Source organism: Ochotona princeps, chromosome 1 (assembly GCF_030435755.1).
Source record: "Ochotona princeps isolate mOchPri1 chromosome 1, mOchPri1.hap1, whole genome shotgun sequence".
Taxonomy (NCBI): Eukaryota; Metazoa; Chordata; class Mammalia; order Lagomorpha; family Ochotonidae; genus Ochotona; species Ochotona princeps.
The window spans coordinates 127608388-127636094 of NC_080832.1; the positions used below are offsets into that span (position 1 = coordinate 127608388).

Genomic DNA, 27707 nt, shown 5'->3' on the forward strand with positions numbered 1-27707 from the left:
ATACTGGAGGTCCCCTTGAAGTTAGGCTCAGGGCTATAGGTAAATTCGCAAGAGAGAACGCTAAAGTTAAAGTGGAGGAAGCAATAACCATTTTTTTTTTTTTTAAAAGAGCATCTGAATTCCTCAGAACAGAAAAAAAAATGTTATTGTTTTGCTCTATCAGAAAGAAAATGTTGGCCCGGCACTGTGGAGGGCCTTGAATGCGCTGGGATCCCATATGGGTGCCGGTTCTAATCCCGGCAGCTCCACTTCCCATCCAGCTCCCTGCTTCTAACCTGGGAAAGCAGTCAAGGACAGCCCAATGCATTGGAACCCTGCACCTGTGTGGGAGACCCGGGGGAGGTTCCTGGTTCCCGGCATCGGATCGGGGCAGCACCGGCCGTTGCGGCTCACTTGGGGAGTCAATCATCGGACGGAAGATCTTCCTCTCTGTCTCTCCTCCTCTCTGTATATCCAGCTTTCCAATAAAAATAAATAAATCTTAAAAAAAAAAAGAAGAAAGAAAATGTTGAGTTCACACTTTGATATTTTCATTTCCCATTAGGCCCCAGTAGAGGATAACTAATTCCCTAATGTATTTCCCCATTCCCCACATTAGGGTGATAAATTGAGTCCTTGTCAGCTAGTCTCACAGAGGTCTCACTGCTCTTTCAAAGCAACACATCCTCACAGTGGCTTTCTCCAACTTCTGTTTGCTTCCCAGTTTCTGAGGCCTCTTTTTCTGTATGCTTGTTGCTGCTGGTTGAAGCTCGATGTTATGCACTCTCGGATGCTAGACTTCCTGCCCAGCAAGTTTCAGCCCTGGCTGCCTATTGGAATCATCCGGAGAGCTTTGCAACTCCCGAAGGCCAGGAACATTGAGAGTGCCCAGCCACTGGTGGAGGCACCCAGGTCCCGGCACTTTTGTACAGTTCCCTGGCTGTTAACAAAGCAAAGGCAGGGTGGGAGAGCAGAGCTCTTGCTCAGCGTTTCTCCAACTTTATAGGGCTTCAGGATCCCCAGGCAGGTGCCTGTAAAAACCACAGATGCTGTTTCTTCTCTGAGTGATTCTGTCTTGTGATTCTGTGAGTGATTCTGTGGGTGTGAATGGGTTTCAACCTCTGCTTTAGGCAACATGGTCTACCTATAGCTCAAACCAATTCACACCGTGCTGCTGCATCTATACCCATCTAGAACATTTTTATTTTGGGAATTGTTACACATACCTAACAATAGAGATAATAGTACAGTGACCGTAATAAAACTGTCACATTCAGTCATTTCAAACAGCAATAATCCTTTATTCTTTTGTGTATACATATATATTTTTTATTTTGAATTTTCAAATTATGTGGTACAATTTCATGTAGACTGGGATTTCCCCCAAAACTCCCAACCCCAACAGATTCCTCATTTTACAACAGTGGTATAGTGCTTCATAAGGAATCATAATTCCGTCAGTCTCTTATTTAAGTGTACCCCGACATTGTTGGTACAGACAATGTCAGACAGTCCAGCATCCCTTGTCTACACATGTCCAACTGTTTCACTGGGAATCCATCTCTTGTCTGGAATCAGGGATGCATGTTCCATTCTACCCCCACATCGGGATATGGTAGACCCCAGTACTCCATCACTATACATTTCCATAATTGATAAGCCACAAAACAATGTCAACAACTGGTGTGAGTTAGAACAACAGCTTCAACAAAAACAACAACAATCACTTATTCTTAAGCTTGCGAGTCTGGAATTCAGTCACAACATGGTAGAGATGGCAGGGTTTTCCTCTGGTTTCAGCTGGAGTGGTTTAAATGGGCCAGAGGACCCACTTCCAGGAAGGTCAGTGCAAGCTGCAAAGTCGGCTGGAATTGCTGGGTGGGAATCTGCTTGCTCTGTGTGCTGGTCTCCTTGTCAGGTTGCTTGAGTTTTCTCACAGCTTGGCTGTTGGTTTCCATGTGAAACTGTTCAGAGAGGCAGCTAGTAGAAGCTTCCATTTATGTGAGGCCTGGAGTAAAAAGCGAACATAGCATCATTTCCTTCAAAATCTGCTGCACAAATCAACCACAGATCCCACCCAGATGGGGGACATAGGGTTCCACCTCTTGATACAAGGAATGGCAGGTTTGTTGCCAACATTAGTTGACCACAACAGGCTGCTATGTATCTGCCACCTGTGTCTGTTTTTTGGAAACTGCCCATTTTCTATTCAGGAGGCTAGAAAAATCTACCTTGAGCCCAGTTCTGTAAGAATATTCTGACTTTCAGCTTCTACCTAATCATAATCAACTTTCATGTTTTGTTTGAAACCCTGAAGATGAGCAGCCCTTGGATGCCTAGTCTGTTCATTTGGGGGATTCTGGACTGTGAGGCTCTCCAGGATCCACCTGGCCTCTGCTTGGCCCCACACTCCTCTACCCAGCTGCCAGAGTGAGGCTTACCCTTTTCTTTCCATCTCACTGCCTTTAAGGTTTGAACCATGCTGGGCAACCTGCTGTAAGCATCATTAAACTATGCCATCATCTCTGTGGTAGCTCCAAATGATTTGCTCACCTATCTGTCCTCCTTACCACCTTTCTTCATTCAGTTCACAGAGTTTTAGGACCCTAGAGCAGGAAGGGACCTCTGTCACTCTGGAACACTGCCCCAAGTTTACAGATGAGCATATCCATGCCCTGAATTCCCACCTGTGTGCCCTTCAAATTCTGGGAGCAGAAATTCACTTCATATTGGTAAAATGATTTTGCAATTCTTCTGTTCAAAGCCCAATTTTTCTGGGAGAAAAAAAAAAAAACGTGAAACTAACTTTATATCCCAGGAGATGGCTAATGTGGAAAATTGGCTAGAATGTGATAGAAAGAAGTCAGTCCCCATGTTTTCTTACATTCGAAGAAAAATAAACCTATTTCCAAATTATTTGAACATATTCATGTGATTGGATGCTTTTTGTGTTTTCCACTGCGCAGCACTGACAGCTTAATAAGTACAAAACAACATCCCTGTTGTCCTCGCTACGCTGTTAGAAAGGCAGTGCGTGTTTCTGAGACAAGGATAATGAGCACGTAGGACGGTGCCTTCCAGATCAGCATCCAGCAATTGCAGCCACCCGAGCCAGCAGCATAATGTGCGCTTTGGAGGTGCATAATGGGGAAGATAGGGGTGAATAGGAAGCCAGCAAACAAGGAGGAGGTTAGGCTGCTGGGAGCCCCTTCTTTCGACCTTGGCTTTTCAGTTCTGTTGGATTGAGGGGAGCTTAGGGAGACAAAGAAGGCCTTTTGCCAACGAGGAGGAGAGTGAAGTTGATTTGACTTTAATAGAGGTGCTTTGAAGTGATTCTTGTTCTAAATGTCAGTGTCCCTTCACCCTGTCCAGTGTACGCAGGACCCCAGTGTCTAGCCGAAGGTTTCCATCCCTTGAGCAGCACAGTACATGCAGAGGTGCTCTATACTGCTAAAGATTCCTTGCAGTTAACAGTCATACACACACACACACACACACACACACACACACACATCCTCTGTCACTCCCGAGATTGGCACCATTCATTAACAACAACACACAACTTGTGTACCTGTTGTTGTAAGTGAGTTACTGTTTGGAGATCCAAATCTCCAAACAATATTGTAAAACTCAAGGGTGCTGTCCATCAAACTGTAGCTGTTTTAAATACACTGAGTGGAATGATTGGCACCTTGAAATATCCTGCTTGATTCCGGGCTTTGGCTTTAGGGAGTCAACATAGTGTTCCTTCAAACAGCCTGTTCTGCCATTGTTATTTTTGTGCTATGGACTCGAAGACATTCTTAGCCTTTGGAGTTGGAAGGCGCATCAGCCACAAAGTCCTTCTCCAGTTTTCTCTTTGAAACATGAGTCCAGCTACTTTCCATTCTGTTTTATATATATATACGGTGCAGCTGTTCAAGTTCTGAAAGTGAGGAAGGTCATGGCTACAAATAGGACACTTCACCCAGTGAAGAATGTGGCCCTGGACTTGGGAGGTGAGGCATCCTATCCCGTAAGTCCTGGCTGCCACCGGGAATTACCGTTTCCTTTGCACGAGGCCTCACAAAGAAAATGGGGAGGGGAAACACAGACTGCGGGAATGTGGAACAACGTCTCTGCTCTGTTGGGTATTCCCAAGATTGCTTTGATGTGTCCAATGGCTCAGACCCAAGTTCTTCATCAGCAAATGCCCTTGGAGGGATGCAGGCATGTCTCCCAGTGTGATTAACTTATTTTAGGAATGGAGGAAAACATGACCTAGGGTGTGAATCACATTTACTGAGGACTTCAGCCAAAGTGTGTCCAGAGCCTGCAGTGGAACCCCGAGGCTGGGCAGGGTTTGCGTTCATTCACCTGCGGGAGGGGACTTCAGAATAGTTCATGCAAAATGACATGAAAAGGGTGTTTCTTTTTAAAGGTTTATGCTTTCAAAGGCAGGGAGACTGGGGAAGACAGGGATGTCCCACTTCTGCTTCATCCATCAAATGTCCCCAGCAGCCAATTCTACACCAGACTGATACCAAGAAGAGGGGACAGCAAGAACACATCCACCGGAACCATCACCTGCTGACTGCAAGGGTCTGTTTCAGCAGGAAGCCAGGGACAGAGCTGGGACTTGAATCCGCATACTCTGGGACTTGAACCCATGTACCCTGGGACTTAAACCCACCCCAAATTCCTGCCCCAAAATGTGCTTATTTTAAGACAAAGACCGTTTTTAATCCATATATGTGTTTTTCATAATACGCACTTATCCATCTTTTATAAAAATAAGCTCATACAAGGTATGCTGCATCTGTACAATGATATGTCTTGCAAATATTGACAGTTTTTCTTACTGTAGTGTACATTTTGCCTTTAGTGTATGATTGATAGGAATAACTTCATCAACTCTGGAGCGGAGGACTAGATAAGAACTTTACCTAATAATAAAGATCATTCATTTATTCAGCAAATATCTACTAATCTCTTTGCGACTAGTTTTGCAGTCAGGGCTCTAGACTTTGCTATTCCTTCTTTCTTAGTTTTTATTTGTTTATTGATTTGAGGAAGAGAGAGACAGAGAGCTCTCATTTGCATGGTCCAGACTTGGTTATTACAGACATTTGGGGAATGCGGCAGCAGGTGGAAGACTGTCTAACTAGTCTAACTATCTGTTTATTATCTATCCATCATCACCATCATCATCAATTTCTTTTTGACTTTCAAATAAGTACTTCAGGATTCTACTTATGTGAGATATCTAGAATGAATAAACTCATAAGGAAATCAGAATAAAGTTATGAGGGCCTGAGAGAAGCAGGATGGGGAACTCATTTGCTTACTAGGTATAGGGTTTTTGGTATGAATGACAAAAATATTTTGGGTATGGTTGTGAGCGTTATGTGACATTAATATTATTTAATGGCACATTACATATTTGTGTTTAATGCTATTTAATGTGGCATTTAATGCTGTAGATACTTATGACTGGTCAGAATGACATGCATCATTCTTATTGTAATAAAAATGCAAAACAGCTGCCAAAATAATATCTGAAGGACAGTGACAGCAAGTAGCGAGAGATCCACGTCGTGTGGGGGATAAAGTGTGGCCACAAAGCCATCTGCCAGAGAAGGCGAAGTCTGCAGCTTCTGGAACTTTCATTCACCTTCTGAAGGAAGTTCCTACTTAAGTGTTGCAGGAAAAAGGGCAAGCTTGGATCTGGAAATATATAGACACTATAAAAGATGACATAGTGCATTTGAAATAGGACCAAATTGGTATCTTAGCTGTAAAACATAGTAACTGAAGGGTCAGCGTTGTGCAAGCTAAGCCACCACCTGTGACTCCGGTATCCCGTATGAGAGTGCCAGTTTGAGTGGTGCCTGCTCTGCCTCTGATCCGGCTTCATCACCCATAAGATTCCTGGAAGCCCATTTGGCCAGCTCAGAGGGCCTAGCAAGCACTTCCTTAAAGCTCAGAGTCCTTAGGCAAGCACTGTTCAGCTCTACCTTGTGTTATTGTTATCCTGGTGCTGGTCACTGCTCACTGGGAGAGATTGTCGCTGCTTGGAGAAGCTGAAGCTGTGAAACAGTTAGTCCTGGACCCTTGATTTTTTTTCTCAGTTCTGCTGGCAACATGAAGAGTTCCCTCAAGGTCATCGCCTGGCTCTGTGTGCCCTGTGTCTTATCTTATGCAGATACTCTCAGCTTTCCCTCTGGGCATCTTAGCCACAATCATCATTTCCTAAACAGGATACATTTTTTTCCCCTCTCTGCCAAGTTACTGCCAATTTGCTACATTCTGGAAGTTCTTGTTTCCTACCTTCCAAATTCGCATGTCGGAATCCCAGCTCCAAAATGATGGTGTTGGGAGCTGGGATTTTTGGGTGGTGCTTCCAGGAGTAACAATAGTGCTCCAGGATAGGGCACAGGGAGAAGACAAAGGTGTATAAAGCAGGAAACAGACCATGGTGCCTTGATCTTATGCTTCTCAACCTCCAGAACTTTGAGAAATGCATTGTCATTGTTTATGAACCACTTAGTTTATCAGGTATTACTACAGCAGCTTGAATGACTTGAATGTGCCAGGACAGGATTGCTTCCCTGTATAACCCAATGGCTGCCTTTTCAACAGCTGCCAGGAAATGTTCCTCCAGCCTCCTCTGATAGGCTGTTCACCATAGCTCCAGGCTGTATCAACAGTTCTGTGCCCGACTTCTCAGCTTCCACCTGCTGCCTAGTTCCCAAACCAACTCCCCACACCACAGGATTTTTTTTTAAGGTTTTTCTGCCTTTGCTTATGGGTACCAACTTCTGTTTAAGTCATAACTAGTGACTCTAACACTCCAGGGTTTTAAGCAATCTGTGGGCACTAGAAGATTTTTCTATCAGTGCTTCCTGCGTTTGCTTATCTGACTATACTCATGTGAGTTGGCCGGACGCAGGACCCAACTCTGATGCCTGGAATAGTGTGTGGAGCCTTTCTCACCACAGGTAATAGCAAGAACTGTGATTCATGGGGGACCCTTGAATTGGGTAGCCCACACCTTTAAAGGACCAGCAGCTTTGTTGAGAGCAGTTGCTGCAATAGGAAGGAGCATGCCGAGAGCAGCAAAAGTGACAACTTCAGTGCCTTAAAACCAAACCAAAACCCACCAAAAAATCAACCAATCGTGAATTCCATTCGAGTGAAAATATCTGTCCAAGTGAAAACAGCATCTATACATTTTTAGATGACCAAGACTGAGAAAGTTTGCTGCAAGCAAATGCTCCCTAGAGAGAACTGCGAAGGATGAACTTCAGGCAGATGGGAAAATCTGAGATGGAGTTTGAAGCACAGTAAAACACACTGAAGCAGGATCTTCAGGGTAGCTTCAGTGCGTGCTCACACAAAGGGGTTCAGTTGGGAATGGAGGCAAGTGCTTAAAGTTTTTGATTTGTGTACAATCCAGAAGTATGCCTATTGGTGAAATCCAGGATGTGATAAGCAGCTACTCAGGGATTAAAGAGAAATGTACCCAGCGGAGTGGCCTAGCATCTAAAGTCCTCGCCTTGAACGTTCCAGGATCCTATATGGGCGCTGGTTCTAGTCCCGGCAGCTCCACTTCCCATCCAGCTCCCTGCTTCTAACCTGGGAAAGCAGTCAAGGATGGTCCAATGCTTTGGGATCCTGCACCCGTGTGGGAGACCTGGAGGAAGTTCCTGGCTCCTGGCTCTGGATCAGCACAGCACCGTCCGTTGCGCTCATTTGGGGAGTGAACCATCGGACAGAAAATCTTCCTCTCTATCTCTCCTCCTCTCTGTATATCTTTGTAATAAAAATAAGTAAATCTTAAAAAAAGAGAGAGAAATGTAGGGTGGGTTGAATCACTGTAAAGCACAAAATGACAGAGTTGACAAAAGTCAAAATATCTCACGCTACATTTTAGGTAGTATAACTTACCCATCCAGTTTCAACATACAGAAAATGTGTGAATGTAAGGAGGAAAAAAAAAATACAAGTTGACAGTTCCAGCAGATGATTTTAACAAATGCCTCTGAATAATTAACGAACTTAACAGGAAAGAACTAGTTAAGCCATGGAAGCTTTTCATTGCATGATTAACAAACTTGACCTAATGAACATAGACAGAAAAGCGTACTCGCAGTAGTACACATGAAACAAGGACTCAAAACCAGAGCTTAAAGTAAGCTTGGGTTAATTATGGTGTAACTAAACCAAAGACATCAACAAGATAATATGAGCTCCATATATTTTAGCAATTAAAATATACCTCAAAATACATAGTGATCGAGAAAGCATTGTAACAAAAATTAGATACTATTTTGAACTGGCATTAGTACACATTTAGCTGCCCGAGGAAGGCAGCTAACATATTTTATAAAGAAAAATGTTAACCTTTAAATGTATATTAGATAAGAAGCGCTGCTTAAAATTAATGAGCTAAGTATCTGTCATAAAAAGTTAGGCAAAAATCAGTAAAATGATCCTCCCTCAAAATGAAGGACAGGACGTAGAGTACAGAGGTAAATGTGTAGCAAAGGAAGACACCGTAATAAACAGATGGTAGAGGATGGTTTTTGAAAAAAGAATTAAGCCAAATGTCCAGAAAGATTGAGTAGAAGCAAAATAACAGTGTGTAAATAACCCGCAGAGCGAGTGAGCGTGTTGACTAAGGATGCTGTAGGTATTTTGGAAATAAAGAAGATAATAAAAGCAATTTTCTAAAATTTCTGAAAGTCTGCATCCTAAGCTGATGACTTCATCTCTTCACTGAGAAACTTCAAACAAGCAGAGCTTCTTGGAGCTCCACTGTGCCACTTGCTTCGTCAGGAGCCTCCTGACCTGTCTGTTCATATAAGAAATTTATCCTGGCTCCCACCTGAACACATTTTTCTATTTGTACACCAGATTTCATCCCTCTCGCCTGCTTAAGGAGAGTTGAATACCTATTCTTCTCTCTTAATTCTGTTTCAATCTCTTAATTTTGTTTCAATTAATTAATTTGAAAGGGCAAGAGGGAGGGAGAGAGAAATTCATTCCCCATCCACTGGTTTATTCCCACTAAATCTGTAACATCCAGGTCTAAGCCAGGAATCTGAAACTCAATCCGGGTCTCCCACAGAGGTACCAGGGACCCAAGTTCTAGAGCCATTACCTGTTGGCTCTTAGTGTGCACATGAGTAGCAACCTGAAATAGAGTGGAGTTGAAACTCTAACCCAGGTACTCCAATATGACCTGCAGGTGTCCCAAGCAACAGGGCAATTGCTGTACCAAACGCCCACCCACGGTACTTGTTGGGGTTATTTCTGTAAGCAGACATGAGCTTGTTATTCATCCTGGTGGCCTGACTCTTTCCTTAGCCACCGGTTTCTGTATTCTCTTTGTATCCCCAAAGGCTCTGAATGGTTTCTATAGTGTCTCCCCAGTGTCTCCATCTCTCCACTCACCCCTCACTCTTTTTATCTGATGGTTCCACCCAAACAGCTCTTGACAAGGGAATCAGCAACCTTATTAAGTCTAACCAGTCAGAAATATTGGACCAGGATTTTTGTTTTATTTTGTTTCAGCAGCCTGTTTTCCTTTGGTTTCCAAGACAGCACAGGTGTCCAGGTCTGCATGAACCTCTCTCTCTGCTCGTTCCTGGCATCTCTGCGGAGACAGCCTGTTCTCCCCAAACACCTACTGTTAGAACTCACTAACTGAACCTAACCTGTGACTCCCCTCTTCTTACCTCCACATTCAGTTATTTCCTTAGTATTCCCATCTAGATGATGAGTCTGAATACCATCTACATTCAGCATCTGTACATCTCTCTCAATTCCAGTCTCTAACTGCCTAGTTGGCAAACTTACTTGGATCTCTAATACAGTGGTCAGACTCAACGTGCACCAAAACGAGTTTGAGATTTCATCCATGAAATATCTATGAACCATTTTTCTAAACACACATGTGAAAAAAATCAGTTATATCTTTTTTTTAAAAAAAAGACTCATCACTCCATGCATCAAGAAATTCTGTCAGCTCAGCCTTCAGATTATATCCAAAAACTAGCCATTGCTCACCACACACTGCTGCCCTTACTGGACCCGCCACTACTTCATGCTTGATTTATTATAGCTGTCTCCTACCTGGTGTCTCTCCATGCTCACAACACCAAAGTCACTATTGTCAACACGGCTGCCATGCTTCTGCTTCTGTTCAAACCCCGCGAGGCTCCACATCTCACTCCACAGACACCCAGTCCTTCCTAGTCTTGGACTGGATCTAATCCCTCACCTTCCCTGACCACTTCACCTGTTTTTCCTTTCTTTGTCTGTTTTAGTCCACCCTTGTGTGTTCTGCCCTTCCCTAGTCCAGGAACACTATTCACCATGTCACCATGCACCTGTTCCTTTCGAAAATGTTGTCTAGCTGTTATGTTTTCAGTAAGGCCCTAATTCACCACACCCTCTAAACTGTACCCTTTATGCTGCAAGACTGCTCCTTTGCACTTACTAACACACTGAATAGACTTACAAATCATATTTCTCTGTTCTTTTCTGTTGCTCGTTGCTAAGATTTGAGTTCTGTGAAGGCAAGGACCTTGGTTCGTTGTTGTTGACATCAAACTGTGACTGGCACACAGTAGATGTTAAGAGGATGAAGGAAGGAAACATACAGATCCTTAAGAAAATAAAATCCAAAAGGACAAAGGTATATGATGAGCAAGTTAGGTTTGTGTAAAGAATATGTGGTGTTTTAACGTTAGAAAAATCAATACATGTTGTCATCAGATTAAGTTCTTACAGATGACATACCATAGTGTTTCCTTAATAAACCTTTAAAAATGTCTGCTTGATAACATTATAGTTTATTCATGATAATAACATAAAAACCACTTTGAATCAACTAAGAATAAATGGAACTTTCTTATGTCAGTGAGGGCATCTAGAAATTCTATAGCAAATACCATACTTGATGAAAAATGAAAACCTTTCCTTTGCTTGGGATTGAACCTGAACATTTATTCTTGCCACATCTTTTATACCAGATGCTTAAGTTGGAATAGTAAGATAAGAAGACAGCGGAGGAAAATCTCACAAGACTAATACAGGAAGGAAAAAATAAAACTGCAATTACATAACACTATACATATAAATTATTAGAACAAATAAATACAATCTATTAAGGTTTTTTGATTCAAAATTAGTATGAAATATGTGCTCATAATTTTATGCTAGCCATAAGCATAAAAACGAAAATGTTAGAAAATGAAGCAAGAAATACTTCTACAGGAACATATAATCATACTTAGAAATAAATATAACAAAAATGTGCAAAAGATTCTATGGAGAAGATACTAAAATACTATTGGACAGCAGAGAAAGTCTAAATAAATGGAGAGGCATACTATGACTGTGAAATAAAAGATTCAGTGTGCATGCCAATTCTCTCTAAATCAAATTATGCAATCCTTACAATTCTGACAAAAATTATAACAGATTGCTATTGAAATTGACTTGTTGCTTCTAACATGTATAAAGTGCAAATGATTTAAAAAAACACTTCTGGAGAAAAAACACATGGTGTAGTTAATTTACCTAGTTCTATGGGGGCCACCACTGTGGTGCAGTGGGCTACGTTTCTGGCCTGCAAGGCTGGTGTCTCTTATAGGTGCCAGTTTGGGTCCCAGCTGCTCCACTTCTGATCAAGTCCCCTGCTTATGGCCTGGGAAAGCAGCGGAAGATGACCCAGGGCCTTGAATCCTGCACCCATATGGGGGACCCAGAAGAAATTCCTGACTCCTGGCTTTGGATCAGCATGGCTCTGGCCGTTGTGGCCATTTGGGGAATGAACTAGCAGATGGAAGATCTTTCTGTCTCCTTCTCATTGCAAATCTGCCTTCCAGCTAAAAATGAATACACCCTGTCTTAAAAAACTGCTTATTTGAAAGGCAAAGACTGTGCATGTCAAAGGTAGGAGGGTGGCAGTCAGGAGCAAGCTTCCACCCACTGGGTCATTCCCCAGGTATTCACCACAGCCTGGGCTTGGTCAGCCTGAATCCAGGAGCTGGAATTCCTTCTGTATCCTGCGTGCGTGGCAGGGACCCAAGCACTTGGGCTGTCATCTGCTGCCTCTCTTTTGCAGGGACCTGGATCCGAATCAGGACACAGATCTGAAGTGCCAGTGTCAGAAGCTGCTGGAACACGGTGCCAGCCCCAAGATCCCATACATTACAAGACTTGGAGCCATCAAATCAAATATCATTGGATCTTCATTCAAAGAAGCAGCTTATAAAAATTAAGATGTACACATCTATGCATTGTGAAACAATTGGAGGTTTGGATACTGGATAGTAACAATTGATGATTGTGCAATGGTTTTAATTTTGAGGGATAAGATAATTATAGTTCATTGTAAGATTCCCTTTTCTCTTTTAAAGGGAGGATCAGAGACCCAACATTTACAATTGCATTGAACCTAATTACCTTTTCAAAGTCCTATCTCCAAACAGAGTCACAAGGAGAATTGGTGCTTCAACATACGGATGTGGAGGGATGTGTTCCCACTCATAGTGCTCCTCATGCAGGCCTCTGCTGCCCAGGGCTGGGTCTTTGTTGATAACTCAGCACTTGACAGGACCAGATGTGGGAATATTTGCTGGACTTCATGACAGTCCATATGGCTTGGCACCCTCATCTGGAGCGTGGCTGAATTAATCAGAACAAATCAGAGCAGAGCATCTGATAGGATATTGCTTTCTGTTAGTTCTTCCCATCACAAGAGTGAATATAGAACATAATTCGTCGGTCACAGGGCAGAGATGGGGAAGGTGGTGTGTGTGTGTGTGTGTGTGTGTGTGTGTGTGTGTGTGTGTGTGTGAGAGAGAGAGATTTCAGTTTTGAACACTTTTTCTGTGAAAGCAGTGTACAGAGATTTAGCTCAACTGCTTTGGAATGCTTTAATTTTTATTTATTTGAGAGGAAGAGAGAGAGTGAGGGGCAGAGACAGAGAAAGAAAGTGCTCCAACCCAACTGACTCGCTCCACCAATGCCCATAACATCTGGAGCTGGGCTGGGCTGACCAGATTCTGGGCACTCAAACCACGCCTTCTGCACAGGTGGCAGGGACCAACACCATCTCCTGTTACCTCCAGGGACTGTATTAGCAGCAGGAAATTCAAATCCAGAGCAGAGCTGGAACTCTTACATGCACTTTTGGCATCTCAAGTGGTATATTTATTTTTTTCCATTGAAGATTTATTTATTTGTTTGGAAAAGCAATGGAGAGAGAGGGAGAGAGAGAGTCTTCTTCCTGCTTGTTCATTCCCCAGATGGCTGTAACAGCCAGGGCTGGGTCAGGCTGAAGTCAGGAGCCAGGAGCTTCTTTACAGGTCTCCCATATGGGTTCAGGGGTCCAAGCACTTGAATCAGCTTCCACTGTTTTTTCCAGGTCATCAGCAGGGAGCTGGGTTGGAAGTGGAACAGCCAGAATGAGAACCGGCACCCATATGGGATGCCAGCATCACAAAGGTTTGGTTTCACCTGCTGCGTCACCATACTGGCCCCAATAACTTAGGCCGAATGCCAGCTCCTTGCCTGCTTTTGGAAGTGAGAATGAAGAACACAGCATTAATATCACTTTGTACCAGCCGTTCTTCAATACCAGAAGCACTTGAGAGGAGGAGTGGGATAGCAAGAAAGAACAGGAAAGACAAGAAATAAAGCAAGAAAGACCAAGAATGCAACAGCAGGTGCAGGGTAAGGGAACACCACAAGCAAGGAGGAGCCCTGGAGAGCTTCCTGGAACACACAGACATCCCTGATGGCATCTGCTGCCATTGGGTTTCCCATCAACAGCCATTCTCACTGGAGTGAGATGACACGTCGGTGTAACTTTGATTCGCATTTCCTTGAAGATTAGCAATGTTGACACATATTTTTTTTTTTTTGCATTCTTATGAGGCCATTTAACTAATTTTAAATCAGGTTAGTTTCTGGGTTTTTTTTGCAGCTGAGTTGATTGAATTGTTGTTTATTCTGAATAATTAATCCCCTATCAGACAGATAATTTGCGAATATCTTCACCTGGGTCAATCTTTGATGCAGCACTTAAGTTCATATAAGAATCCTTGGGTTCGAGTCCCAATTCTACTTCTGATCCCAGCTCCCTTCTAATGCATGTCCTGGGAGTAGGCAGATGATGGCTCCAGCACCTGGCCTCCCACCATTCACATGGAGGACCCTGGTAGGGTTCTGGGCTCCTGGCTTCAGTCTGGCTCAACCACAGCTCTTTCAGGCATTTGAGGGAGAAAATTAGATGAATGGTTTCTCTCCTTCTTCCTCTCTCTCGGACTTTCAAAAACCTAAAAATAAATAAAAATGTAAAGCCATCAAGAAGGTATTTTCTCCCATTTTGCAGTTTGCCTCTTTTTTCTGTTGACTGTTGGCGAGGAGATGCAGGAAGGCGCGCTCTTACACAATGTTGAGGAGAATGTAAATTAGTGGAGGAGCCATTATTAAAACAGCATAGCAGCTCCTCAAGAAACCAAAAATAGGACTACCGTGTGATTCCAAGTCCCTACCACTGGGTACAGAGCTGGAGGAAATGAAATCATTGTATCACAGAGATGGTTTGCAACAGCTCAGCTCTCATGCCTGTGCAGGGTGGGTGGGTAGGGACGGGGAAACGCCCATTCAGTGTCAAGGAAGATTGTGGGGGTGATCTTGGCTGTTAGGAACTGGTAGATGCAAGGGAAGAAGGACTGGGTTCTTGTACTGAGGTCTCTCAAAAGATATTCAAATTCTGAACCTGGAGGATCTCAGAGGTGAAAATTTCTTCTTTCTCAGGAGAGGTATGCCTTGTCCTTAAATACTTCTCCAATCAGAAAACTGTAGCAAGGAATGATTTCTCTTGAAAGACACTCTTTAAAAGTGGTAATGTTTTGGAGCTGGCATTATGGAGTGATGCCGGCATCCTAGGTACATGCTATTTCAAGTTCTGGCTGCTCCACATTAGCTCTCTGCTAATGCTCCTGGGAAGACAGCAGGTACTTGGGTTCCTGCCACCCACATGGGAGAGCTGGAGAGAGCTCCTGGCTCTTAGCTGGTCCAGTCCCAGCCATTGTTGTCATTTCTCTCTCTCTCTCTCTCTCTCTCTCTCTCTCTCTCTCTTTCTTTTTCCCTCCCTCCATCCTTCCTTCTTTTTTTCTTTGTAACTCTGCCTTTCCAAAAAATAATTGGGCAAATGGTGGTGACATCTTTTCAAATGAGAGCCATATGATTTTCTTTGAGGCTTTGAGATATTCAAGCCACATGTAGAGGCTTTGATAATGGGATGGGAAAGTAGAGGGAAGCGGTGAGACTTAGTGGGGTAGGGAAGACATGAAGGAGAAAAATAGGTGTGTGTAAAACTTTGGTATCGTGTGTGGAAGGGATGTTGAAAGGTCTCTAATCCACATTAGTGTCTGGCTGTAATGAGTCACTAAGGCCTTGGTCATTACTGATTCTCACGGAGTTCTGGAGGTTAAAAATCCAAAGTCAAGGAGTCTGTAGGGTTATGCTTCTTCTGAAGCTTAAGCGCCTTTACCTCTTCCAAGCGCTGGTGGCTCCTGGTGCTGCAGCATAAATCGTCTCTTCTGTCCATGCATGGGACCCCTCATTGTTTAAAGAATGAATCAATAGCTTTCCTTCTAAGAGCCATTCTCTAAATCCAGGATGGTTACCTCTCAAAATCTTTGATAGTTACATTTATAAAGAACCTGTTTCCAAACAAGTCACCCTCTGAGGCTTTGCTTGAACATGAACTTAAGGTGGGTAGGGAAGCAGTATTCAACTTGTCACACAGGCATTTGAGGGAACAAGGAGCAAGACTGGGGCAAATAGGTCATGGAACAAAACTGCTGAGTTAAAGGTTTTAACCAGAACTCACACCTCTTCATTTGCTGGGTGGGGATTGGGGTAGGGGTGGGAGACACGTGGTTGCTTCTTCCATAAAAATCAGACCCAAGGGTGCTAGCCTGGCACCTGCGACACTGAAGACTGATCTTGGCAGTCAAGCTCTCCTCCATTCATTACAGCATCCCCCCTCTACTTGCCTCCACCCCATCTCCTCCCCTTTCCCCACCTGCTCCTCCCAACAGAGAGGTCTGCTTCTAGGGAGACTGGGAAGATTTCATAGGAATTGGGCCGCAGAGTATTTTGGACCCCAATAGCCTGGCCTTTGAAGCTCATTTCCAGGAAAGCAACCGTTTGTGGCATTCACTCCTGTAAACGACCATCTCTAACCATCTACAGATGTGTTCCGCCTTGCTGTGTGTCTCCTCAACCTTTCTAGTAAGTACCACTTGGGTGATCCCAGCTCTGACATTCGAAGGTTTGGAGCTTGCAGGTGATCTGTGGATCCCTTTCTGGGCAGTGCAGTCAGACCAGAGGTGGAACATGCGTTTCCTATGGGCCAGGCTGTGCGCTCTATGCAGATGGGCTAACTGCTTTCCTTTTATGTAAATGTCTGATCCACAGCAGCATCCCTCTCTGCTTTCATCTCAGCCCTTTTAAGGTAGAAATTATTTGGCAGCTCTATCAGAGATGTTGGCCTCCTTATATCAAGAGCTACAATTTCTGACACAGCCCTGAGATGCCTTGAGACAAACAGTTCATGTATTTTCAGTTTGATAGCGTGTTAATCATGAGGGTTTTTTTTTCCTTCCCTTTGGATATGATGAAAGATCTAGTCAAATTAGCTTAAGTTCATGAAGTAATTTAATAGGATAGTGATGGAGTTCCTTACATAATCGTAAGAAGGGTTACAGAAGCAGCCAAACAGAAGAAGGGCAAGGATACAGTTGCATCCAAGGAAAAGCTGTGAGTGGAAGTCTGAACATCACAAGAAAAGCCTGGTCTCTGCTTTTCTTTACCTATGGCTTCCATTGTCACTACAAGCTGGCCCAAGTTTGATACTGGACTATCCCCACAGCCAGAACAGAATAGACACTCACTCTTTCTGGTCCCAAGGTCAAATAAAATGCCAGGGAAGGGGCTGTGCTTGCCTCATGGAATATCTGTCTGGAGCTGCTCCTGCTTTCAGATAGCTTCTCAACTTGTGTCGCAACATGGGAGTCTGACAATGTCCATCCCCATCTGGGTTGAATACGGTGTTTGATTTCTCACTCCTTCTGGTGTAAGTAGACACATTCGTTGCATCAAAAAAAAATCTTCTCAACTTGATTGAAGCAAGTCTGAAATTTTGGTGAAAGTTCTCTGTGAAGTACTATCAGGTAAAGGCTAGTTGATGCTATGGAAAACCTACAGATTTAATAAGCATTACTTATAGCAGATCTCCCCCAAGCATGGCAGGGACCCAAGTACTTGACCTAGCACCTGCTGCCTCTAGGGATGCTGTTAGAAAGGAATTTAAATTGAAAGCAGAGCCGAGACTCAACCCCTGAGACAGGAATATGGGGTGCAAGCGCCCAAATGCTATGCTACATGCCAACCTTTGTGGTTCTTTTTTAAAAGCGATGAGTTGGTAGATTCCTCAGGTTTCTATGCTCCTGTCAAGGCTCTTTTCAAGTACCCCATCACTGGAGAATTTTCCTTAGAAAGTAGAGAGTGTTCAGGGAACATTGCCAGTGCAGATCAAGGATCACTGTGTTGAACAGTCAGGGGGTTGGCTAACTGTATGAATGACTGACTTGGCCGCTAGAGCATAACAAGAAAGAGAACCAACAGACCATCAGAGGCAGTGTCATGTAAACATTCAGGCACAGAGATCCTCATCCAACGAACTGTTATAAATGTCAAGTGCATCGCATTTGCTGAGGCAGAATCAGAGGGTGGCCAAACGCCAGGCTATGCCGATGCAGGGATGGAATAATACTGCTGTTTTCTCTGCTCACTCATGCCCATTTTTTTTTCCCTAGAGAGACATTTCTCTTGGCATAACGACATGGATGGCATTGACCTTCTCTGGTTCTAGATATCAAGCTTGGTTTTATAACTAAAGCATCCAAAGGTATTGCAATAGTCTGTATACATATCAACGATAGGCATCAGAAAGAAAAAAAATTGATGAGGCAGGGCCTGTATCAATGGGTACAATTTGGTGGAAGGGCAACTAAAATAATGACAGAGGACTCTGGGAATTCTGATCCAGCTTCCTGAGACTTGCACAGCCGTGATGGACAGCAACTGCATCTGGAGAGAGGTGGCTGAGCTCCGCTTGTCTTTTGCTGAATTTGGAATATCGTTCTAGCCGAGGACTCAACCTCCCGCTCAGGGCAAGAAGCGATCCCACGCACTTCTGCTAAGAGCCAGGAACACTTTCCATTTAATCTAGCCTCAGATAACAATCTGATGCCTTAATCCATACAAAAATTATGCAATTCTTGGAGGGCTGAATAGTATGTGTGTGTACAGGTGATGGGAATTACCTTTCATTATTGGCATTGATAGAAAAAGTAGTAACTCATTGTCTGTAAGACAAAGCCCACAAAACCATCTAAAGCCTGTGATAGTCTTAGCAATTGAGGGGAAATTCAATAAGATAATAAGGAAAAGTTTTGAAATTATAATGACAACAGTGAATTGGTGGTTATAAATATTGTTCAAGTGGGTCTTTCTCAATTAGCAAAAGGGAAGAAAACCGTTTCTGATTGCTTTTGATCCAGATCTTCATTGAGTAGCCATTTTGCCACAAAATGTGCCTTGAGTTTGCCTGCAGAGACACCATGGGACCTTTGTCCTGGCAGACTGGCAAGTTAGGATTTGTACAGAGCCCCACCTGAAGAACAGGTAACTAAATACTGCTGCAAAAAGCCTCAGCATCCACAGTGCTATGGGTTAAGCTTGTTGTTCAGTAAAGTGAAAACTTGCTTTAACTCTGTTTCTAAATAGTACTTCTGATCTGCACATGTGCATGTTTTTTTGTATATTGCCTTAGTAACATAGCAAACACAATCATCCAGTTTTTCGGTAAATTGGAATATAAAGTGTTTTAAGGTGGAGCTGGTGTCAGAGAGACAGCATAGAGGATGTCATAAGCCCAGCCTTGTCAAGTGTGTGTTGTTATCAGATCTGCTCTTGTTGATTTTAAGATTTATTTATTTTTATTGGAAAGGCAAATCAGATTTACAGAGGTAAGGAGAGACAGAAAGATCTTCCATCTGCTGGTTCACTCCTCAAATGACCGCATTGACTAGATCTGAGCCAATCCAACACCAGGAGCCAGGAGCTTCTTCCAAGACTCCCACATAGGTGCAGGGGCCCAAGGTTTTGGGTCAACCTCCACTGCTTTCTCAGGCCACAGGAAGGAAGTGGAGCAGACAGCACATGAAGTGGTACCCAAAAGGGATGCCAGTGGTTACAAGGTGAGGAGTTAGCCACTGAGCCATCGTGCTGGGCCCAGATCTCTGTTTTATACCACTTACCTGTTAATGACAAAACTGCAGAAAAATTCCCATTAAGTTGGTGCCACCAGTTGATCAAGTTACAATTAGTGAAAATAGACATGAGAGCTGCTTAATGTCAGTGGAGGTGCCATCATGGTGGCCCCACAGGCTAATCCTTTGTCCGCAAACACTGGCAGCTCGTATGGGGGCTGGCTAGTGTCTCAGTTGCTCCTTTTCCAATCCAGCCTCCTCCTATGGACTGGGGAAGAAGAAGAGGATGGCTCAAGTCCTTACACTTCTACATCCTTGTGGGAGACCCAGAAGAAGCTCCTGGCTTTTGGTTTTGGATTGGCTCATCTCTGCCAGTTGCAGTTGTTTGGGGAATGAAACAGCAGCTGAAAGGTCTCTCTTCCTTTGTGTCTCTATTCTCTCTGTAAATCTGCCTTTTAAATAAAAATCAAATAAATCTTTAAAAAATAAAGTCATTGGACAAATTGGATTCGGAGATCAAGTTAGTTTGGTGGAAGCATGTTTTGAACTTCAAGCAGTTTTTGTGATATATGTTTTTTAAGATTTATTTTTAAAGGAAAGTCAGGTTTCACAGGCAGAAGGACAGACTTAAAGACCTTCTGTCTGTTGATTCACTCCCCAAGTGGCCAGCAGGATCCCATATGGGGACCTTGGGACCCTGCACCCGCGTGGGAGACTTGGAAGAAGCTCTGGGCTCCTGACTTTGGATCAGCTCAGCTCTGGCTGTTGAGGCCACTTGGGGAGTGACTCTATGGATAGAAGACCTTCCTCTCTGTCCTCCTCTCTGTATATATGACTTTCCAATAAAAATGAATCTTTTTTTAAAAAGCTGTTTTAATAACACTCAAAGTTAATGGTGATGCAGTGAAGCTGATTTCAGTGAACTAAATCCAATTGGCCAAACAACTTTGATGGTACGAATCAAGAACTAGATAGCATTTAAAAAAAAATTTATTTATTTTTAGCAAAATAATATACAGAGAGAAAGGTCTTCCAACTGTCCAGAGCTGAGCTGATCTGAAGCCAGGAACCAAGAGCCAGGAGCTTCTTCCGGGTCTCCCATACGGGTGCAGGGTACCAAGGCTGTGGGCTGTCCTTGACTGCTTTCCCAGGCCCGAGGCACGGAGTGGGATGGGAAGCGGAGCAGCCGGGTCATGAATCAGTGCCCATATGGGATCCTAGGGTGTGCATGGCAAGGATTTAGCTGCTGAGCCATTGTGGGACCGAAACATATATTCTTATTCTTTGACCCCACAATTCCCTTTCTGGGAATCTGTTCTAAGGGAACAATTTATAACATAGGAAAATCTGCCCAGAAAGAGATGTTCCTCATGGTCATCTCCACGGATCCACTACCAAACGCAGTCTCATATTCGTCTGTAAGAGAAAAGTTTTTAAAACACGTGAGACATTGGATGCAGAATGATGCCTCCACTGTGAAGTCTGAAAGAATGACAATCGTCTCATACGTAGAGATGTTTATGCTCACGAGCTCCCTATGTAATGTTGTTTGTAATCAATGACATCGCTTGCAATTTGAAAAGGCGATCCAGGATCTCTTCAGGACCCCGATTCTGACACAGCACACGTTGACATCATGTGTCAGGAGGCTTAACGACAGCGCCATTTGGGTCTTAGCTCTTTAAACTGCCCATCCTTGGAAAAAGCTGCTGGTCTTTTTCGTCCACAATCACCCTGGGAACAGACGCTTTTGCATTTGTTAGCAACCTCTCTGGTAGCACTGTAGGAGAGGCAGAGGAGGTGGTGAAAGCGAGTGAAAAGTTCTTTCTGTATATTGCCGGTGGGAGACACGAGAAAACACACTGAATTCACCTTCCAGTTAATCTATGCCTGGGATCCCATCCCTCCAAGTAGAAACTTCCAGATGTTCTTAAAGGGTTTGCCAACCAGCTCAAAATGCTGTTTGAGGATCTGGCTCATTCCAGAAGGTCCAGAACCTGTAGTTTGAGTGATGTGGAAATATCTGAACATAAATATGACTGCACAGGTGGGGAACTGCAACAAAATGACTAAGAAGTACCTTGTACGTCCACCTGTGATCATTGTAGAATGGGTATGGATAGAGAAGCTGGGTGGTAGAAGCCTTTGCCCTCTGCAGGGCCAAGTTCATCTGGAGCCCAGCTAGAACTCCCAGACTGTGAAAGACTGAGCAAAGATAACCCAGAGCCCCCGAGAACCTCTTCTTGGGCAAAGGCACAATCGGTTGTGATAGAGTGCTTGATGAACAAGGTTAAGTTGCCAATCAAAGTCATGAAACTGTTATTTGAAAAATAGTCCCAATATTTTCTGCGAAGGGATGTATAAGGGGATTTCGTAAAACTTTTGTAGAAATTAAAATTTAAAATGAGCTTCCTTTGGAGAAAAGAAAGTTAGGATTTCATGTATAGTTTTTCACAATATTTCTTTTCCACCTGTTTTTTGAAGGTCTCCAATAGGTGTGGTTTTCAAATTATTTTGCCCCAAAATAAGCTTATGGCTTAATTCCACTTCCATGAAATGTTTGAAGTGTCTGTGTATTTGGAAAATAAAGGTCCAACACAAAAAGAACACGACACACTGATATTCTCGATAAACACCGATTTTTAGAAAAATCCTCTGTCAAATACCAGCAAACAAAACCCAACATGTCATAAAGACCATTTATTGTGATCAAGGGGGATTTATCCCAGAGGCCTGAGGGATCAATAATTCAGTCATTGCTGATCAATAAATGCCATAAGCCACATCAACAGAACAAAAAGGAAAAACAGTGGGATTACCTCAATAAAAGAAGAAAAATTAAAAAAAAATCTTTAAAAAAGAGAATTTTCCATCCTAATAAGTAAAGTTCTTCTACTCCATGTGTGATCCTAGATAACCCATTCTTATTTTTTGGCTAATGTTTTCCTCTAGACTGGACTCTCTGCATGTTTGGCATGCTCTCTTCTGTGGCCTTGTGACTGTTGGTTTAGTTTTGCTGAGTCCAGTTTGTTGCCATGGAATACCTGCAGACTGTAATTACTCATATTTTCATAAATAGCTTCGCTCAGACGTCTCATTGCTTCTATGTGATGTATTAGATTTTGCCCGACCTGCTCCCCATCTTATTTTGAGAGCAGTTTGCTCATCGTGTCTTTCCAAGTTCAAGGACAAGTGTAGCTTTCGGCTTACTTTTTGTGTAGGTTGGTGATGTGATCAGGGAAGACAGAGTCAAGTTGAGGTTAGTGTCTGTGCCTGGGGATGGTCAGTCGTAAAAATTCATTGAGACCATCAAGTGCAACAGGGCCCACGTGGCCCATGGGGGCTGCACTCACCTCCCTAAAGGTTGGCTCCTTACCCTCAGCTCAACAGGACGTCTTGGAGGTGGGAAACCCTGGTGTCCACCCTGGCGTCTCTTCAGGTCTCCCAGCGATGTGAGCCCAGGCCATCGGCCCACTTGTCTGCACATCGGAAGGCATTTGCAAGAAGGCTCCAAGTTGCTTTGCTCCTCAGCCGTGCCTCTCAGGAGACAGAAGCAGCCCCCACATCCTGTGCTACACAGTGTCTTGGACCTTCTGTCAACAGCTCTTCGAAAACGTAAGACAGGAAGCTGTCCATGGTAGGGGCTCTCATTGCAACTGGTAAGTTTGTGTGGCTTCCCTTTTGGCTTTTGTGTTTCCAGAGCTGCACTCCCTGTGCTAGCTTCTGGGAGCTGGCTTTGTTCTGCCATCTGTTCCTGCCAGTCCAGCTCCATCATCCTCATTACCACTCTTGGTGATCTTCTCTCAGGAATTACCTCCTCCCCCTCGCTGTCAGCAGTTCCATACCCTTGACTCTGACCTCACCTGACCTGTTGGTACAGGATCTTTTTTCCACTTTGCCCTGAGGTCTCTTTTTGCCAAAGGGTTTTCTCCTTCAAGTGTTGGATTCACTGACAGGGTTTATGTGAGGGTTTCCCTCTAGGATTCCCCCGGGGGAACAATTCAGAGCTCTACTTCAGGCATTGTCATGCAATGAGCCCTATGTGGAGTCTGGACTTCATTATATTAAAACAAAAACAAACCCACAACTCTCCAGGGGACTTAAAGAGTGACCTGATCAGATTGGAGAAGCACCGAGGGGCCAGGGGCAGGCTCCATGCACAGACAGCCCTTCCAGCCACTGCTGCAAGAATCCAGGCAGCCTGGGAGGGGCCCACCACTCATCCCCACAAGCGGGACAATCTTTGCCAGAGAGAAGAGTCCATGAACCAATCACAGATTACCAAGGTGTAGAGAGAGCAGAAGAAATAGGGTCCCCAAGGGACATGGGTCTTCCTTTGCCAAGGCTGGGGAGGACGTTGGAAGGTGGATAAGTGAAAAACCAATCCGTTAATTTGTGGAGAGATTTGGGAACAGCCACCCTAGGTGGGCTAGGCTGGTCTCCAGCCTAGGAGGCTCTCTGAAGGGTCTCACCCAACCTTCCTGCCCTTAACGCACACCTCTGGCTTTCTTTAGTGGGTGGTGGAAAGGTCTGGGGAGGAGGCTGAGGATCAACTGCACTCTGGTCTGCCTCAGGCTACCTTCCCTCTTCACTCCAGTGGAACCCAAAGCCCCCCAGGCACCCCAAACATCCAGATGCTCTTAGGATTCACAAGTCTGGAATTTTTGCCAGGAGGTGATGCTGTGGCTGACATGGGATCACTCTTTGAGAGGTACCACAGCTGCCTATCTTCCTCCCCTCCCTGCCCCCAACAGATGGGTGCTGCCTTCAGCCATGGCCAAAAACCTGGGCCAGGGGGTGCCCATCGCCCAGGGACTCAGGCCCGCCAGCCTTGCCAGCAGCATTCTGCTCCGCTCGGCATCCCTGGCTCTGGCAGCCCAGCATCTTCCGTCATGTCACCATGATGTACTTCTCACACCTCCAGCCTTTGCTCCCACAGTTCTCCCCCGCCCCCCCCCGGAGTCTTCTGCTCTTTCTATCTTGGGCAGACTCCCACTCATCAGCCAAGATTCCACTTGAATGTCACTTTCTCATGACATCTTCACAGAATCCTTCAGAACAAATTCTCTCCTTTAGAACCTTGTCTCCCTGCCCTCCGAGGGCCTCTCTGCAGCCCTCTCCCACCCCACCTCGCGCCTTGTGGATCCTGAGTCCCTGGGAAATCAAGTTAACTTGATCCATCTCTGTAGCCCTGGGTTGCCTGCATCCCTGAGTCTCAACATGGCATCCAACTCAGAATGTAATCGCATACACACGGCCCGAAGGAGACACTGCAGGAGGGTTTCTTCAAAAAGAACACGGAATGAAAGTGGAATCTCATCTGAGAGTCTGCTGCTTGGACGTTTCCGTTTCATCCCCATGTTCAGTGAAGGTGCCGCGGAGGCAGAGACCCCCAGGACACGTCCAGTTGAGTGCTCTTGACACCTGCCAGTGGGATCTGGACTCAGGGGAAAGAGGACCTAGGAGGTAGATGGAGCTTGGAAGGAAAGTACAGGCTGGTACCCACAGGGCATGGTGAATAAAAGCAAGGGGCTTACCTGCACAAAGTCATGGAAAGCTCGATAGAGAGTGGGCACTGGTGATGAGGACAGGGGCGACATGAAGGGCTGACACCCTGGCGTAGCTGAGTCAGGGTAGGCTTCAACGAGGAGTATGGACAGAGCATCCACACCCATAAGGAAGGTCATAGACATGGCCATGAGTGACGTGAATGCAGGCAGGTGCGTGAATGGCCCTAGGGGAATCATGGGGGTGAGGCTGGAGATGCTGAAAGCTCTCTTCTGGGAGCTTCTGTTTTCTCAGTGACAACCTAGGCAACATATTTACCTCCCAGGCTGACTTGCTTAACGAGAGGGAGGAAGAGAAGCAGGTTCGGCAATTGTCACCTTTGGGTCATTCAGGGCGGAGTTGAGTGAGTGGACTGGACTTGCAGAAGCCCACAGCATGTCAGGTCATCCTGAGTCCAAGAAGAGACTTGTCTGCAGAGGTAGAGAGAGCCTTTCAGAAAAAAGATCGTTGTAGAAGAGTGGGTTAAGGAATTGAAGGGTGAGGACCTCAAAAGATTGTAGCCATGTAGATGCTGGAAACACCAAGGGCTGGGACAACAGAAGTGCTGGGGAGAGTGGTAGCGGGGCAGAGGTTAAAGTATTCCAGGTGTCAGTGGTCACGGTTTTGCCGGTTATACAACCAGGGAGAATGACTATAAGATCCAACAGTGGTTATAAATTCCAATAAATCTTAGTGCAACGCGCCATTTCCCATCAATTATCCTTTAGCGCCACCTGCTGGACACAGACCAGAGCAAAAACTAGGAGAAAATTGAAGCTTAAAAAACAAAAAGTCCTTGAAATTTTAATAAATTTACAGTAGGTGGAGAGAAAGAAGAAAGCCCGTATTAAACCGTGATCATCTCAGAATTTCAAAAGAGATAATGCGTTTCATAAATCTGGGTTTCTGAAAGAGCTGTGGAAGAAATCCATGTGTTGTGTTTGCATAATGTGTATCCCATGAGCCTTTTTAAGACCCCCTCTACAAGGAAGTAGACAGATACCTGAAAAGGTGAAAATGGAGGGCCCAGAGTGGTAACCAAGCAGCTAAAGTCCTCACCTTGCACTTGCCGGGATCCCATATGGGCACCGGTTCTAATCCCGGCAGCCCCCCTTCCCATCCAGCTCCCTGCTTGTGGCCTGGGAAAGCAGTCGAGGACGACCCAAAGCCTTGGGACCCTGCACCCGCGTGGGAGACCCGGAAGAGGCTCCTGGCTCCTGGCTTCGGATTGGCTCAGCTCCGGCCATTGCGGCTCACTTGGGGAGTGAACCGTCAGATGGAGGATCTTCTTTTCTGTCTCTCCTCTTCTCTGTATATTTCCAATAAAAATAAAATAAATCTTTTTTTAAAAAGGATGGAAATGGAGTCTGGTGATACAGATCTAGGAATGCACAGGGATAAAAGAAAAAGCAGCAAGAATGAGGTGGTGGCATCGTCCAACTATTCCTAAACTTGTCTTTTGGGGAATCACGTTATCTTTTGGTGTGTACACGTAGTTCCTCCAGCCCAGTAAGTTAGTGTTTGCATCCCATTTTTAAAAACCTATTGATATTTTAAATTGTATTTGAAGGACAGAGAGATGGGGGAGATCAACAAGACAGAGATCTCCCCCATCTCTTTGTTCATTCCTCAAATGGACAGGGCAAACCCGGGCCAGGTCCAGCCGATCAACGCCTGGGGCTGGGATTCAATCCCGGAGCTCCTGTGGGAACGGCAGGGAGTCAGGTGCACTTATGCCATCACCTGCCGTACGTTTGCAGGAAACTGGAAATGGAAACAGAGCTGGGGTTCAAACCCAGACAATCTGATGTGGTATGTGGGTGTCCCAAAGGGCACCTTGATGCCTGACTCAGACACCCGCCCCACGTAGCTTGTTTGAAACGTTGTTTGTGTGATTTCACCCTCCTATTGCCTCCTGAACGGATGCAATATTAATCTTTCAAAGAAGCAGTTAAGATGAAATTTAATTATACAACGTTGTGAGTGTACTTGTCGCTACTCAACTTTAAAATGTTGAGATGGAGGGACTGGCGCTGTGGTGGGGCAGGTTATGCCTTCTCCCACGCTGCTGGGATCCCATGGGGCACTGCTTCCTGTCCCAGCTGCCCAACTGCCCAAGAACAGGGAAAACAGCAGAGAATGGTCCAAATGCACCCACATGGGAGACACGGAGGAGGCTTCTGGCTCCTGGTCTCAGATAGGCTCAGCTCCCATCATTACAGCCATTTGGAGAGAGAACCAGCAGATGGAAGATCGCTCTCTGTGTCTCCTTCTCTTTGCAAAATCTACCTTATAAAAATAAGTAAATCCTTTCAAAAGTAAAGATGGTAACTTAGTGTGTCATTTTAAAATCATTATTAAAATGGTCTGAAAACAGGGAGGAGCTCTGTGGTGAGGGAGTTTTTGTTGACAATGTCAATGTCAGAAGCTTGTTTGTGAGGGTTCCCTGGAGATTGGCAAGGTGTGACCACTGCACGAAAGGGGACCAGGGATCTTCCCTGTAATATTTCTTGTGAGCACAAAATACAAAAGGTAGTAACAGGAATACATATGTCATGACATTGATTTGATATTAAAAATATGCCAAGTTAAGGCCAGCAGCAGAAATCAATGAGATAGCAGTTGAATTGAAAAGTTCACCTGAGACCTACCATTTGGCTTCCTCGAATTCTGCTAAGTTGAGGTATAGGGTGGGAACCGACTGATGACAGGCCATTGGTGGGGGCAGTATCAGGAGCCTGCCAGACACGAATGTCACAGCCTGGGGGAAGGTGGGTGAATACTTCAGCTTCTGGAACAAAATTCTTAAGCTACTGCTTCCATGAGTTCGGA

At 44.6% G+C, this 27707-nt stretch overlaps 1 long non-coding RNA gene across 2 annotated transcripts; it reads right to left on the bottom strand.

The window, feature by feature from the left end:
- Positions 1-1882: 1882 nt before the first annotated feature.
- LOC131481876 (uncharacterized) lies at positions 1883-27691 on the bottom strand. 2 transcript variants are annotated; one of them, XR_009246610.1, is made up of 3 exons: positions 27527-27691; positions 25155-25306; positions 1883-1987 (listed from the first exon to the last, which is right to left on the bottom strand). It is a non-coding gene; the product is annotated as an uncharacterized LOC131481876 (long non-coding RNA). The 2 variants fall into 2 exon arrangements; XR_009246608.1 differs by lacking the exon at positions 1883-1987 and adding an exon at positions 22289-22372.
- Positions 27692-27707: the final 16 nt, after the last annotated feature.